At 40.1% G+C, this 15,928-nt stretch overlaps 1 pseudogene; it reads left to right on the top strand.

Moving 5' to 3' along the window:
* Positions 1–245: 245 nt before the first annotated feature.
* LOC101421403 (sperm-associated antigen 7-like) overlaps positions 246–15,928 on the top strand; it is a 114,700-nt pseudogene continuing 99,017 nt past the window's right edge.

Genomic DNA, 15,928 nt, shown 5'->3' with positions numbered 1-15,928 from the left:
ATACACAAATTATGTAAATATGTGTCAATTTTTCTTTCCGAGTAGTATCTCTTTAAGCTTGTATGGCAGCTGTTGTGGCCACTACCATATCTCTAACTTTTCTGGAATCTCAGGGGGACAAGGAATATTACCAGCAGCTGTGCCTACTCCTTGTCTTATTCAGAGACCTCATTGTTAACATCTACCTCTGGCCTCTGTGACAGTGACCACAGGATTTAAGAAACAAAGGCTATAACCTCATGATCATGAATCGTGGTTCCCTGCTTAGCTCAGGAGAGTCTGCTGCTCACTGTGACAGGAAGGGACCCTGTGGAGGTGTGGTAGCCACCTTCCTCCGTGTCGGCGTAAAAGAACTTGACAATGGACAGTAACTTCCCAAGTTTCATTTAATACGATGTACTAGTTCTCATGGAGTAAAAGCAGAGTAGATTTTTGAAACCTGGGTTCTATTTCTGGCTCTGACACTTTCTGTGTGATCTTGGGCCAAGTGTTTAACCTCTGTCAGTTTCTCTTTCCCTGTATATGTAACATGGGGGATTGGAGTTGTCTAAAATCCCTTCCAGGTCTAAGACTATATGATTTCTCTGACTGAATCTAAGTTGTGATGTGCCACTAGTTTGGCAGTTTGGGCTGACTTAAGCATTCTCTTATTTTTTTCCCCACCTTCAGTTATATTTTTGAGCCGTTTGGCTGCGGTGACTGCTGAGTTTCACCTCAGGAGTTGCTGTATTGCAGTAGTTTCAATTAACCACACATAGGCTATGAATATGGAACAATATTGATTGAAAGCAGTATATGTTTTTGTTGTTATAATGAATAAAATGTTCAACTTTCCTTCTTCTTCACTCTCCATTTTCCTAATTGACTCAGCAAAAATGTTAAAAATTGCACGTATCTTTTGTCGTGGAAATTCAGAATGAAAGATATACTATTGTAACAGCATTTGGGACAAACGGGAGCGACTAACTGCAGGAGAGAAGGGCTGGATCTCTTATTAATGGCAGGTTAGAAGCACCATCCAGAAGAGGAAATTTTAGAATATTTCTATGTTGGCTCTTTTCTGATCTCTCCCATGACAGGTCCATGCCATTGCTGTGGTATTGCCACTGTCAGCCTCTGTCAGATTCTGTGGACCATGCACAGTGGAAAATTAAAAAGAGGAATGTCCAAGCTATTCCCTACTCTGGGCTTCAAAAAGAAAAGTATTCCCTATTAGTCAAAACACTCCAAATGTCAGCACTAACAAGGAGTGCAGGAGAGTGTGTGTGTGCGCACACATGCGTGCCCAAAGCAGGTATTGTCCTCGGCAAGGGAGAGAGCCCTGGACTGTGATGAGATGGTGATGGCAGGTGGGGGTTTTGCTGGGTTTCAGACCATTTCTGGCTCTGTATGACCTTACAGAAATAGCTTCTACTCTGAGAACCTAGTTTCTTATTCATTTAAAATGAGAATGTCAAATAGGGAATATCCAAACTCTGATGGTGAGCATTTTTGATGCAACAATTTTTAACCAGAAGTTAAATAATGTCAGATGTCACCTTAGGTCAGTAATGATTGCCTTTGGCCAAATCACAATGCCTTTGTGTTATTAGTAAAATAAATATGAAGAATTCTGTTCAGTCCATCTCAGAAGTTGCTTTGCAGTTTTAAGAATAAAATGAGATCATGCCCTCAAAGTACTTTTTAACCCATTTTCCTATTGTAATATTTGCATAGATTGGGATTAGAGGGAATTGAGTTGAAATCCTGACTCCTCTACTTAATGTCTGTAGAACATAGTGAAATCACTTAATTTTTGTGAGTCTCATTTTCCTCATTTGTAAAAGAAATAATCTCACAGGTTTGCTGTAAGAATTAGACATGACAAAATATGAATCACTTAGAAAAGTGCTGAGTAAACACAAGTACACAGAATAAATAGTAGTTTTTATTATTCCTCAAATAACCAAACATAGGTTTTCAGTAACGATTCTGAGTCCTGCATTTATCTGACTTTCATAGGCAACTATAGGGTGACTCTGATGAGAGATCAAATCTCTGCAGTACAAATATCTTAACAGTCCTCTTGCTCTAGAGCCATTGGCTCTCCTCATCTTTCCGTACATTCTTAACAATCTGCTATAATTATTTTTGTGCCTCCTTCATACCCATTAACCCTAGTTCCAGCTGTCCTTGGTGGGTAATAACCCATCATCATGTTTTTTAAAAGATTCTTTTTGAGTTTTATTTTGGAGGAAGTCTTGTCAGTTAAAATAGAAGGAAATAATTTTTAGCCTCATATTTATGTGAAGCAAATTAGAGATGACAGAAAATACAGATGAGAATTTTACAAAATTTCAGAACATAGAAAGAGGCTGATATTTTAGCTTCTTTCTATGTGTGTTGTGGATGGAGGGGAATGCTCATTGGCAAAGACTTTATAAATCTGACAGACCCCCTGGATATTTGTGGTTTGGCTTTGGAGGAGAATAATAAAGAAAAGGATCTCAAATTGTCCCTAGGGCTGCATGAACTATTCCGGCAAGAGACCCTTCAGGAGACTCTTTGGTGAGCACTCCAAACATTAATTATTATTTTCTTATTTCCTTTGCAACATTAGATGCTTCTATTTTTATTTTTTTTGAAGATTTATTTATTTATTTCTCACCCCTTCCCCCATTGTCTGCTCTCTCTATCCATTTGCTGTGTGTTCTTCTGTGTCTGCTTGTATTCTCATTATACAGCTCTGGAAACTGATCCTGGGACCTTCTGGAGTGGGAAAGAGATCATCATTCTCTTGTGTCACCTAAGCTCCCTGGCCTGCTAAGTCTCTTACTGTCTCTCCTCTGTGTCTCTTTTTGTTGCATCACCTTGCTGTGTTATCTCTCTGTGTTGGCTGGCCCTCCCATGTTGGCCGGCACTACCACATTAGCTGGCATTCCCGCGCGGGGCAGCACTCTGTGTGGTCCAGCTTGTCTTCACCTGAAGACCCTGTGTATTGAACCCTGGACCTCATATATGGTACATGGGAGCCCAATTGCTTGAGCCACATCTGCTTCCCAGATGCTTCTATTTTTCTTTCTTACCTAGAAAAGACTTATTAAGGCATTTGAAATTATTTCTTAATTGAAAATTTTATTCCAGGAAAAATATTTAGAAAATGTTGTACAAATTTCCCATGACCATAAGATTCATAAAATATTTATGGTTCATTATTATGGACTAAGATGATTCCAGAAGCTTCAGTTGGATGCTGATTCCCCTTTCCTCAAGTTTCTACAGTACATAAAACATAAGAGTTTACAAATCCTTAAGATTGTCTTCTTAGTTTAAAGAAAACACTCTTGTAAATAGCAATTTGGAGGTAACATTCTTTTTAAAAGCTGAAATGATTTATCAAGTTTCTATATTAGATAAAACCAACAAATTTAAGTTGAACATTTACCTATTTATTAGATTCTTGCATGTACATATATATATATATATATATATATACGTACAAACATATATAGGTATATATTCCCAATTAATGAACAATGCTTTGCAATGTATAGTTTGCATAGTTTCCAATCCTGTGGACACAGAAGTATCGTACGTACATTCTGCAATCATGTGCAGAACTAATACCTGTGAGCATTAGAAAGTGATATAATAAATCACATTAGATTGTAAGTTCAGAAGAATTCAAAGAAGAAAGCTAATAATACATGTTGGATATCAATAGAAAAGAGAGGAATGAGAAGATTATCCATGTTATAAGGAAAGAATAATGAAAGATACTAGTACAAAGAATTTAGGTTGAAGAAAAGAAGCTATAGAATCACATTATCAGTGACTTTGTTAGCCAAAGGAATTTTAAATGGAGTTACTGAAAACTGAAAAATAGAGTATGACATGCTAAGGTGGTATTTTAACTAAAGCATTTGCAGGATGAAATGCAGGGATGTTTTGTTTTTAGTTCTCCAACCCCTCCTTTTTTTTTCTAATATACTTTTTAATATCATCAAAATTATACATGGATATGAAGTAGTAAAATATTCTACAAGGCTTTTAAATGAAAAACAGCAGTCCTCTAGCCCTCTCGTTTCCATTTCTGCTTCCTGGTAGAAAACATGTCCATGTTTTAAACTTAAGATTCTTTTAGGTAATCGACAACTTTCTAAATAATAAGCTTAAATTGCTATGTCCTGAATTTTCAGACACCCACTTTCTTCTTCCCATCCTTCCAAAGTAATGGTGTGAAACCATTTTTTTCTTCTTACTCCCCTAATGTTCTGAATTTTCACAGAGTTGTTCCTTGGTGTGGGTCTATTTTCATATGCTGGGTTAGGCACTCGATAAACCATTTATGCTGCACTCTTGATGTGCTTCAGTTCTGGGGGAAAAATGATACATTTTTATACTTTTTGACTTCCTGTTTTCTTTCTTTTCTCTTCTTTGGGTCTTTGTGTGTGTGTTATTTGGAATGTTCCTCTAATTTTCTTTATTTTCATGTCTATTTTGCATTTTTTGTCTTTTTCTTCTACTTTTGGAGATTCCTGTGGCTTTATCTTTGATCCTCCCAATGATTTTTTCCCCATTTCTGTTCTCTGACTTTAATTTCCAAAAGTTACTTTATAGATAACATCCTATTCTTGTTTTGTAGCTATAACATCTGTTCTTACCTATCTAAAGATCATGAAAGTTCTCTTTTCCTCCATATTTTCTCTTTTCATATATGGCTTTTCTGTTCTGTTACATACAGCCTTTGTTTTACTCTCCAGCTTTCCATAAGAGACTTTCCTTAAATATTTTAGCAGTAGGCTCACATTTTAGAGGAAGGCACAGAAAATTTCAGTGGTTAATTCTGAGCTCATGGGCAAGGCTCATCCTCTTCGTCTTCACCTTAGGATCTCCTGGCTGGGCTGCTTTGTTAGGCAATGCCGAGGTGAGATTTCTCCAGGTTTTTCCTCTTGGGCTTCAGTAAAGATGACTATTTAAATCTCATGCTTCATGCATGTAAGTCTGCCTGACTACCTTGTGGGAACCAGAGAAGAATGACTGTCTCAGCCTTCTGGATATATTCTGTCTTAATCTTCCCAATTTCAGTATGGTATCCCTGCAACCCCCAGTCAATGATAAGCAGTTTAACATCTCCCAGAAATAAAGCTTTTGTCTTTTTCCAGTATTGGGGTGGGGGGATCAGTGGCCCAACTGCACAGAGTTGTGAAGGGATCTGGAAGTTTTATTTTTTCTTAACTGAGTTTTCCATTAATCCATGCAGTTTTTCTCTTCCTTCAACCTGCTTCCAGAGAAACTTTGTACTGCAGGATTCTGAATGATTTTTAAGAGTTCTGTGGTGCAAAGTAAGCTAATTTTGGCTTCTTTCCTCTGGCTAAAAGTTTAGATTTCTCATGTCTTCTATACCATTTACCACTTTTCATTTGCTTTCTAGCTTTCAACATTTTGTTGTTTTGTTTTTTTTTTTTAAAGATTCATTTTTATTTATTTAATTCCCCTCCCCTCCCCCGGTTGTCTATTTTCTGTGTCTTTTTGCTGCGTCTTGTTTCTTTGTCCGCTTCTGTTGTCGTCAGCGGCACGGGAAGGGTGGGCGGCGCCATTCCACGGCAGGCTGCTCCCTCCTTCGCGCTGGAGGGCTCTCCTTATGGGTGCACTCCTTGCGCGTGGGGCTCCCCTACGGCGGGGGACACCCCTGTGTAGCAGGGCACTCCTTGCGGGCATCAGCACTGCGCATGGGCCAGCTCCACACGGGTCAAGGAGGCCCGGGGCTTGAACCACGGACCTCCCATGTGGTAGACGGAGGCCCTAACCACTGGGCCAAAGTCCGTTTCCCTGCTTTTGTTTTTTGTTTCATTATCTTTGTTCTTGGCTTTTTGCCTTTTATTTCTACTCTAATTTCAGTGGGGTTTTGAAAGGAATTGGAGGAAAATACAAGTGATAAATTTGTTACCTTTTGCCAGAAATTTCCATCTGCTTGTCTTCATTTTATTTGCATGGGAATACTGGAGAAAAGGCAACCAATTGGAAGGTGAAACTAGGAGTAAGATGTGAAATAAAGAGGGTATAGACCAGAATAGTAAGGTAATGCATGGTTTGAAAGGAAGACCCAGCAGGTTTTGTTGACTGATTTGGATGAAAGAAGTGAAGGAAAGAGTTGAGGTTGATGTCAGGAACTTACATTTGGTAAATTGGTGGTGGTGATACCACTTGCGACGGTTTGCTCGGTCGGTAGAGGTGGGGTCTGGCTGCGGACGAGGGGTCGGTCCAGCTCTGGACGAGGGGTCGGTCCCGCTTGGGACGAGGGGTCGGTCCCACTTGGGACGAGGGGTCGGTCCGGCAGCAGACGAGGGATCGGTCTCACAAGGGGTTGCGTGGTTCGGCTGACGGGGTCGCCCGGCGAAGCCGGTGATGAAGGGGTCGCCCGGAGAAGCAGGTGATGAACTGGGGACAAGGGAGGCCAGGCCCTTGTCGGGGGCTCTCAGGACTGGAGGGCGCACGGCAGAAGAACTACCGCGGGGAGACAAGGTAAACACGTAAGTCCACTTTATTGAGGGAGAGGCAACAGTTTTATAGGGGCTGGGGAAGGCTGATTGGTTGAAGCCACGCCCTGTTCTGATTGGTTGCCGGCGAAAGGTCAGTGGGAGGTACTGGACGGGGGAGGGGTGGTGATTAGGGATTGGCTGTTGCTGTTGCTGGGGGAAGTGGCAGGGTTTAGGGATTGGTGGCTGCTGTTGCTGGGGTGGAGGGCAGACTTGAGTTTCCCGCCCACACCTGGCTGTTGCTGCTGTCTGGGGGGAGGGAAAAGGGCAGACTTGAGTTTCCCGCACATGCCTGGCTGTTGCTGCTGTCGGGGGAGGGGAAAAGGGCAGACTGGAATTTTCCGCCCTGCGCCTGCGCGGGGAGAAAGAAGAAGAAGGGTGCCGCCCCACAAGGCATCGTGTGGCGCCATCTGGGAGGAGGGGCGGCCGCGGAAGCATGGCTGCCGAGAAGGGGAGACCCGAGGGCACTCTGCGCCCATGCCGAGCTCCCTTCAGGGGTGGCGGTGAGTCCGACCAGCCACCCTATTATGGGGGCAGCGGCTTGGAATTAGGCCTACCGCGGCCGCTCCCCTCGCCAGGCCAGCAAACCACACTTCAGCCCGAGGGGTGACCGCAACCACTGCCGGATATTATAGAGTAGGATTGAAAATTGGGTTTGGAAAGAAGATAACCTGAAAGATTTTTCCAAAATAAACATTGTTTGCCTATAAGACAAAGATTTTTTCTGAAAATTATAGGTTGGGTTCCATTACGGTTCAGATGCAACAACCAAAAGCTGCTCCAGCTATTTTATGTAAAAATATATTTTAATATATGGAATTGATGACTTGTAAAATTATAGGAAGTGGTAGAGACTCAGAGTACAGGTTGAACATTCAGGGATGACTCCAATAATAAGATGTCTAAAATGACATGCCAGGAGAGCTGCTTCCTCTGATATAACTGTGGGAATCAGGAAGCCATCATACAAACTTGAGTTCAGGAACCCAAAACCACTGCCATAGCTGTGGTCTAGGGATCAGTACATGACTGTCACCACAAATGTCTCAATACTCACAAGTAAGTGGAAATTAGAATGCTTTTGTAACCTTGATACATAGGAGCAACAACCAAAATGGCAACAAAAATCATCATTTTTTTAAAAGATTTATTTTTTATTTATTTCTCGCCCCTTCCTCCCCACCCCATTGTATGCTTTCTGTGTCCATTCGCTGTGTGTGTTCTTCTATGTCCACTTGGATTCTTGTCAGTGACACCAGGAATCTGTGTCTCTTTTTGTTGTGCCATCTTGCTGCATCAGCTCTCTGTGTGTGTGGCACCACTCCTGGGCAGGCTGTGCTTTTTTTACATGGGTCAGCTCTCCTTATGGAGCACACTCCTTGCACGTGGGCTCCCCTACATAGGGGATACCCCTGCATGGCATGGCACTCCTTGTGTGCATCAGCACTGTGCATGGGCCAGCTCACCACATGAGTCAAGAGGACCTGAGTTTGAACCCTGGACCTCCCATATGGTAGGCAGATGCTCTATTTATTGAGCCAAATCTGCTTTCCAAAAATCATCATTTTTAACTCCCATCTTCCAAATCTCATGCAAGTGCATGTCATTATTGTCACCTAATTTGCATTCAGAACTCTAGCTGCAAGGGAATCTTGGAAATGGGGACACAAAAGAACATGGCAAGATGTTAGAATAGATGCTGACTATAAATTCAAAAAATCAAACCCTTTGGTTTTTCAGTGTACATAAATATTACCAAACAATAGAAAAGAAAACAATGTAATTCCACAATGTAATGCAACTATCCCTTGTACAGTGAAAAAGCACTTTTCTTCTAGCCCAAAGGGAGACCCTGGTTATCCTGACAGTAATGTACTAAGCTTCTAATCAATTTTATTATTGATCATAAAAGTATTAAGAGACACCCCCAAATAATTCCTTGGGCTACAGGTAAGTCTTCCCTTACTCCATTACCTAAAAGTTATCCTATTTCCTCTTTGCTAATTAAGATAAAACACTCCAGTCAAACAGTAACTTATATATTTGCTTGCTGGTTCAGTGACAAGAGGATGTGAAAATGGTCAGTTGACAAACTCAGTGTCCTGTTCATTTTCATATCCCTCCTTTGCATCATGTATTGGCCACAGATTCAGCATGTATTCCACATCATATAGGCCAGCACCAAGCTTTCAAGTTGTCATTCTCCAATTGTTGCCACAATCATCTTCAGTAGGCCAATTCCACCATTCTTTAAGTCCAGCTGCTTTCAAATAGTGAAGTACATGCACAAAAGAATGAATTCCATGGATGTCTACCCATTACTTCATCTTTCTCTGTAGAGTTATTTCCTTGAATACAATGAAGGGATATTGTGATGATAAATAAGGCGTAAAATAAGACCATGGAAACTGGGATTGCAGATGTATGCCAGGGAGGAAAGACAAATTCTTTCTGTTCTCTTCCAGTTAGAAGTAATTTTAACCCTCTCTTTGGGAAACCAGTAGAAATTGGTGCCTTATTGAGAGCTTATCATTGGCTTATGCTGTTAGAAGACAAGGAAACTTCTGTTTCCAGACAAGCCTTAGTGAGGGTAAATCCTTGTGGCTGAGAAGATACACAACCTCAAACCCTGCCACCATACTTGTTTGTTCATCGGTGCTTTGAGCAAACCATTGAGTCATTATGGATAAAGTCTGATTGAGATAAAGAGTTGATGGATTATCACCAAAGGACACATGCTATTTTGCAGTGGATGTCATAGATAACAATTCATAAGTGACACAAATATTCTCAAATTCCAGGTCCATTTATAGTGGAGTTGTTTCTTTTTTAAATACAAACAAATAAATAGATTTGGCCCAAACTGCCAAAGTAGTGGTACATCACAACTTAGATTCAGTCAGAGCAGATTAATTACAATGCAGCAGAATAAGTTAGTTCAGGTATGAAAGTAGTCATGGAGGAGTTAAGATGAAGATGCTATTTCCCCTGGGTAGAGTTAAGTCGGGTTTCACAGAGGAGGTGGCATTTGACCAGAGAAGCAGCTGGTTAGATGGAAAAGCAGAAGCCTAGCATGATGACAATGTACCCTATCAACTCCTTGATATAAAGTCCTATGTCTTAGCTTTATAGTCTCTGTATTGGGCACAGCTGTCACATGGCAGTCCAGATAATGGCTGTCACAAGTGGACAAGAAATGATAATCAAGGCCCAAGGACTTTATTGAGAGTGGAGCTGGGAGATCTTATCTAGTCCCTTCTGTGGTCAAGAGATGCTGATGGTGGTACATAAGTGATTTCTCTTCCCTGCACCATCTTTTTCCTAAATGGCCAGGAGAGCATATTCCACCAGTTTGTGAAATCTCTCAAATGTTTTAGATTTGGAACTAAAGCAATACTTTCCATTAACTCTTGGAAAAATATAATTTCCTATTTAGTCTATTTTAAATGAGTAAATAGAAACCTTTTAAAAAGCAAATTTAACCAAGCATTAAAAAAGTGAAGCACAATTCTGATGAACCAAGAATAAAGAAACCCAAAAGATATAGAATATAATTTCTTAAAATACAGATCGACTTAACATGTGGAAGTAAGTTATTAAGCACAATTTACTTGGGGTTTTTGCTGAATCCATGTTTACAATTAAGGAGTCATCACAGTCAACTTTAAGGATAGATGTGTCCATCCCAGATTTTCACTGTAGCCAATAAAAACAGGTATTATTTTCTATATTTACTGATTACCCACTTAGATGAAAAGGCTGCATTTACAGTAACTAGAGGAAGACATAGAGATATGTTTGTTGGATTTACCAAGATTTGTAAAAGGCAAAACTACTATTTATGGCTTCTATACTTATATTATGTTGTCAACAGAAATATGCAAACTTTTAAATTCCACATCTAAACTCGATTCTTAGTAATTTATATTTTTGTATGAAATAACATAATAAATATTTTCATACATAATAAATATTTTGTATGAAATCCATAGTGGTCCTGTGGATTTTGTCCAGCAAATCAAGTGTTTCATAATGTTTCACTCTCATTATGGTTGGACAGAGTTGGCTTATGTCAATGAGGTTTTGGGAACAAGATACAGTGCCTTAGCAACTGTTCTGAAAGTATTGGCAACCACTGAGATCTTATCTTGAGAGCATGTCATAAAATTATTAAAATGATGCTGTAAATGATTGGGAACTATGATAAAGAATGTGGTATATTTGGAGACCGGAAGAAAACTCAAAGCAGAAACAATTGTCATGGTTTCTAAGGACACACTGAAATGGAGTAGACAGATTTTACTGGCTTGAAGTAAAAGGATAAAAGGATTGGGAAAGGTCATTGTATTGAGACATCTGATGCAGTTATGGAAACAAGCCTTATGGAAATATTTCAAAAGTGAGAAAAAAATATTTTCATGTAGATGATTTTTATAGATTTATTTATATTTGCAAAATTGGAAGGTTATATAAAGATCTAAAACAGGAATAGCCAAAAATTTTTAGCACATCCACTTTGTGGATTAGGCTAGAAACAATTAAAATGATATTTGTCAGGGGTAATTAGTGACATAAAAAATGCTTGCTTTTTATTGCAAAATGAGAAAAAGATTCAGAATTTTATGTACACTGTAACTGTAATGGTGATCACCACACCTATGATCCTGTTCTTACTCTTTCCTGATCAAATCCTGACCTGGTTCATAACTAACTGTGCTCTCCATCTGAGCTCAATCTGAATGTCCCCTGGACAACAAACACACAGCAATTAATGTCCAAGACTGAATAAACTTTAGTGAATCTGTCCCTTCCCACTGCCCCCTAAATTATTCCTTGGGCATTTCCTACTCCAAGATAATGGTCTCACCATTCCTCTAGCACTTCTGTTTGAGTTCCTAGAATCATCCTTGCTCCCACCAATCACTGGGAATCAGGTCTGCCATCGCAGTGCATCACTAGTGCTGTTCTAATTTACTTCCCCGCATCTTCTTTCATCCTTTTACAATGTGTCCTAAATTGCCTCCCCTTAGCCCTTTTGACTCTCACTTCTCCAACTTCAACCTTAACTATCCTCTACAACTTGCCACAAATTCTTAGATCCCATCACTACACTGATATTAATTTCGATGTGCCTTCAAAATAAACTCCAAACTGATTATCATTGAGATGATGGAACAAATATTCCAATAAGGAGTTCTACCATCCCATATTCCTCATCCTAACCCTGGTCCATCATTTCAGCTCATGGTTCCATGCATCTAGACCCTGTGCCCACTGATGTGCTTATCCTAACATTGCACTGCAGGCTTAGCCCTGAATCATTTCCTTAAAGGCACATTTATTTTTCAAAATTTTCCCTTTATCATTTAATCCTGCCATCTGCCTTCTTTTATGTACACTATTATTTATGACAATGCATTTAGTCCCAAAATATAGCTGGTTAATTGCTCATACATCTCTGTTTTAGTTCATTGAAGATGGTGATCCTACATTTATCTTCTATGACCTTATGTCTACCCCTTGCTCAGTATTAGTATCAGTTCTCTGCTTACAATGGATTTTTTTTTTTTAAGATTTATTTATTTATTTAATTCCCCCCCCCCCTCCCCTGGTTGTCTGTTCTTGGTGTCTATTTGCTGGGTCTTGTTTCTTTGTCCGCTTCTGTTGTCATCAGCGGCACGAAGTGTGGGCGGCACTTTCACGCTGGGCGGCTTTCCTCATGGGCGCACTCCTTGCGCGTGGGGCTCCCCCACGCGGGGGACACCCTTGCGTGGCACGGCACTCCTTGTGCGCATCAGCACTGCGCATGGCCAGCTCCACATGGGTCAAGGAGGCCCGGGGTTTGACGGACGCCCTAACCACTGGGCCAAAGTCCATTTCCCTACAATGGATCTTAAAATGTATTAGTTGCATGCTTAAATGAACTGATATTTTATGAACTAACATCTAATTTGATATCATTATAATAATTATAAATACAGCCTGTACAGTTAATGGAAATTAAGAGATTCAAATAGAACACTTGCACATATGCCCAAACCAGTTGAGGGTAATGGGAAATTGCAAACATTGGTTATGAACATAGTGTGCCAAGCACTGCCTACTGCTTGGGTCCCATAACAAGTTAAACATAGATTGATGAGAGAGAGAGAGAGAAACAGAGAGAAAGAGAGGTGGCAGAAGTTGTGGATATTAGCCACGATCAGAAAGTCTTGAAAGAGGAACTAGGCTGTGGAATCATGGAAGGTCCTGTATTAATCTAAGAGTTTCAACTTTTTTCAGAGGAAAATCAAAAGACACTAAAAGTTTTGAGTAGATAAATGACATAGTGTATTTAGAAAGTCATTCTAGGCACTTTGCATATGTTATCTCATTTAATCCTCTCCTCACCAGCAGGAAACAGGTGATATGTATCCCTGGTTTACAGAGGAGGCAAATGAGCCATTTTTTTTCCCCCCCAGGCATGACTATTTTTCATCATTTACCTCTCTGCTTCTCTGCTGCCTGCTCAAAGAGGATTTCTCTGACAACCCTGTGTAATTTTTTCTTTTCCATGGGGGAAATGTAGAAGCAGGAGTGCTAGTGGAAAGGGAAATGTAAATGTAAATAGGCTAGCCAAATAGACTTCACTGAGAAGTTGACCTTTGGGCAAATTTTAAAGGTGGTGAGGAAATTAGTCATGAAAGCATCTTGGGAGATGAACATTCCAGGCCACAGTATCTGCCAGTGCAAAAGCCCTAGGCAGGACTGTGTTTGGCTTGTTTGAGGAACAGTGAAGGGAATGGAGCTGGAGTAGTCCATTTTCCCCACTGGACTAGAAGCTCTGCAAGGACAGGGACCATTACCATTCCAACCCTTGACAGAGTACCTGTAGAGAATATGTATGCAACTCAATTAATGAATAAATGAGTAAATGAAGAAAGGTCATATATCAAGTCTCAGCGGATGTGTACCACCCAAGGCCCATAAATATTCTTCCTATTATATTCTTCTGACTCTCAATAATTAATTCCTACAGGACTGAGATCATTTAAATAGTACTGAAATATAATCCCTATGAATGAATATCCATCAAAGATTCTGTATATGGACCCATATACAGTTTACAAGTAGGTATTGTGCCTCTCTGCAGACAAATACTCTTTCATGTGTTTTTATGAGAAGCAATAGTGACACACAGTGGTTGATTGAGTAAATCAGACATGTTCTCCCTCCAGATATCCCAGGTGGTACTGCAGATACCTGTTCTCACACTTTCTTTCTTTGGAAAGTTGGTTGCCTTGTTAATTCAGTCAGGTATTAACCACCCAATACATTCAGTATATCCCTCATTGTAAGCTGTCAGGCTGTGACATAACATCACAAAATGTGACGCTACATGATACATAATGCTGGAATTAAATTAAAAAAAAACACACACACAAAGACACTTCTTTCAGTGAAATAGTGGGTAGGTAATCTGAATATTTGAGTAATTGGCTCCAGGAAGAGAGGCATCATTATTTCAGGCTCCCTAGTGAGTGTTAATTAGCCATATTGCTTCATTGTGTGACAAAGAGAACACTGCTAGTAGTGCTAAATCTATAATGACATCCTGGCTTTAGGAGCACAGGTATTTTAAACAACCTTGACTGACTGGAATGTAGGTAATTCTATTCAGAGCTCCTAGCAGTGAACTCATGACATGGAACTGTCTCTCCTCGGAGATGCACAAGTTTGTTGTGACTGAGAGGTTTCCTTTCCTTTGTCTCATCTCCATCCCCTAATCCCAACAGTCTTCCAACTAGGGAAATCCTCAGTACTGACAATGGCAGGCTTGTGTTCTATTTGGGCTTTATGAACAATACATCTGTGTTTCTGAAGCATTAAGTTCTGTAGAAAGGGAGTCAATAACTCCTAACTTTTAACACGGACCCAGACAGCCAGGAAGGACTTTCTGGGGCCCTCAAAGTTCCTTTAATCCTTTGTTTGCAGACATAGTGGGAAGACAACCTGCAGGAAAATCCTTAAGGGTTAAATTTTCTGTGGCCAATACTCACCAATATTTTTATTTTTTATTTTAATAATATTAATAGCAACACCAGAAATAGCAGGCTAAGAAGCAATGAACAAAGCAACAACATAGGGGAACTGTTCTCTAATCTTGGGTAAGGGATGAATTATGATGCACATAGGAAGATGATATGCTGGTCCTCCATCTCTAGGAAACGATTTTTGATTTTCTATGATTTTACCCCAGTTCAGACTGGAGTTTTCCTGACCCATCCACATCCACATTCCAGCATACTTAGAGACCAAGCAGGCATACTTCCCAGACAGACGGTCAGGGCTGCGGAACGGTCCGAGGCCGAGGGTCAGAGTGAAGCCGATGGGCTTACATTTGCCGCTTGGACTCAAGGAGCACAAGGAGCTCCAACTGTGGGTTCTCAAGTTTCTGCTTTCTGAGGGGGCTCTTGAAGATGCTGAGCTGAATACAGCACTTATTTGCAAATGCTGAAAGAGACTGCCACTAAATGTGAACTTCTTTCAGTGAGTTTGTAAGAGTCTATGACCTATGGGTTCAAAATTTGAACTGAGTGTGTAACCACGACTGGCACTTACTAGGCATGAATACAATGTGGGTGGAAGAAAGTAAGATGAAAAAATCAGGAAAAAAGAAAGAATTAGTCATCATATGGAGACAGGAATCACAAAAGGTTGACTTCTAGCCCTGAACACATCTTTTGTGGTAACAGTACTAGAGCTTAGCAAGAATCTATTGCTTTGGTAATATTTCTGTCTCTTTTCAATTTTTTTCTCTGTTTGAAATATTGGTAACAGAGTAGTACTTATATATTATTTTATGGCTTAAGAAATGCATTCATATATTAGTGCATAGTTCCCGATTTAATCAACATAAAATGTTTATTGAATATTAATTCCTGCAGGACAAATCATTTGTTTAGCAGCTCCCACTCTTTATCAGGTTAGAGCCATTCTTCTCTCTTTTTCACTAATCTGGTTCAACAATTTCCTGGATTAGGACAACAAAATCAAAACAAAGATATTTTCTCTTCAGTAGCTTGTAAATGTGAACTCTCTGACAGGAATTTTTTTGTGGTTGCAAGAACAAGAATAAGAAAGATGAAAAGAGATGTTGTGGAGAAGAGAGCTCTTAGGAGCTCTTCCAGGGGTTCTCCAAATGGAGAAATTTAAGACCTGGATTTTATACTACATGCAGGACGCTCCTGGAGAGGATTTTTGCTTCCCTCCTCTGTGGGCCAATGTTGTAAAACCTGTGAGAAATCTGGAATGCAGCACCATAGGAGTTTCTAATTACATTTTTTTCAAACCCCCAAGGATTATAATTTTCTCTATATGTTAAAGTTAAGAATTGCACATACCTCATTTAACAAAGATTTACTGACATG

Source organism: Dasypus novemcinctus, chromosome 3 (genome assembly GCF_030445035.2).
Source record: "Dasypus novemcinctus isolate mDasNov1 chromosome 3, mDasNov1.1.hap2, whole genome shotgun sequence".
Classification (NCBI taxonomy): Eukaryota; Metazoa; Chordata; class Mammalia; order Cingulata; family Dasypodidae; genus Dasypus; species Dasypus novemcinctus.
Note: the sequence above shows the minus strand (reverse complement) of the source record. Positions and strands in the feature narration are given on the sequence as shown.